Genomic DNA, 1,444 nt, shown 5'->3' on the forward strand with positions numbered 1-1,444 from the left:
ATGGTAATCGTTGTAGCAAAGGATCTAATTTCTAGCACTGTTGGGGGAACAACACAACTGATATCTGGGCATCCCTTTGACACAATTGAGGTGAAGCCCCAGAGTCAACCATTGCTTCTTCCTGGCCAGCATCTTCGCTATGTCGGTGCAATGGATGTTGTCAAGCAGACCATTGCCAAAGAAGGCCTCACAGGGATGTACAAAGGAATGGGAGCCCCTTTGTCCATTGTCGTAGCTTGTAATGCAGTTGTGTTTAGTGCAAGAGGTCAGATGGAAGCCCTATTTAGGGTTGAGCCTGGTTTTCCATTGTAGGGCAGTAGGTGGTGTGTGGAGAAGGGGCAGGGATTGCTTATCTTTCTTGACTTACCCAACTAAGCTTATCAGATGTAGATTGCAAGCTCAGAGTGCTTTGGCTACTGCTTCAGTTGCAACTTTAGGGGTAACAAGAGTGACAACTTCTATTAAACACAATGGCCTAGTTGATGTAGCTAAGCATGTCTTAAGATCCGAAGGAGCCAGAGAATTGTTTAAGGGCTTTATCCTACTTTATTAAGGGATGTATCTGTAAATGGCATTGCATATGGTGTGTATAAGGCTCTGAAGCCGTTCATGGCACGACGACATGATGCATCTCAATTGGGCATGGGTACCCTGCTTGTTTCTGGTGGGATTTCTGGCGCTTCTAGCTGGACACTTGTATATCCAACTGATGCTTTGAAGAGTTGAAGAGTGTCATTCAGATTGATGAATTTCACCATCCAAAGTATGTTGGTACAATTAATGTCATCAAGAAACTTGTTGCTTTAGAAGGGCTTAAAGGCTTGTCTAAAAGGCTTGGTCAAAGCCATGGCCAGAAGTGTTCCTGCCAATGTCGCCTGCTTCCTTGCTTATGAGATTACCAGGTCGAGCTTGGGATGATGGGAACTTCAAATCAACTTGTGTCTAGTTACAGGAGTTCAAAAGAAACAAAGCAAATTGGGAAATGGCATGTTCGTTATTTGAAAGTTGTTTAGGGCTCATTTTTTATTCTCCATTCTTGGTTTGGGTGAGCTCTGTCGTCTTTGATTTTATTCTGCTGCGTAAATTTCTAACGGGTTTCCATCTTCCTCTCTCATCAGGCATAATAGCTAGACGTTCAATGTTCTCTTTGGTGCCTCTGAACAATTTACAGTCATACCTCTATTCGGTTTATACACGATTGAATCGAAAATAAAAAGCATGAGGGGCCTTCTTCTCAGAAGCGAGGAATTCTGAGAGTGAAGTGCATCTGGTTAATCAAGTATGTATCCATAAGATCGCTCGCTTTTCTCTTTGAATTAGTATAATCTATTATATATTTGCAAGTTCATTTTCCCAGGTGGTTAGATATAGTAGCTTGTAATTGGACAATTTAATGGAAAATGCAAACACATGCGACATCATTTCTTCTTTACAAGTTAGAATA

At 41.8% G+C, this 1,444-nt stretch overlaps 1 pseudogene; it reads left to right on the plus strand.

Annotated features, from left to right (window-relative positions):
- LOC149160420 (mitochondrial carnitine/acylcarnitine carrier-like protein pseudogene) lies at positions 1–918 on the plus strand (annotated as a pseudogene).
- The last annotated feature ends 526 nt before the right edge of the window (positions 919–1,444 follow it).

Source organism: Pinus tabuliformis, chromosome 5_2, assembly GCF_031772625.1.
Source record: "Pinus tabuliformis cultivar Carrire ecotype Pingquan chromosome 5_2, CPIR1, whole genome shotgun sequence".
In the NCBI taxonomy this organism is placed as follows: domain Eukaryota; kingdom Viridiplantae; phylum Streptophyta; class Pinopsida; order Pinales; family Pinaceae; genus Pinus; species Pinus tabuliformis.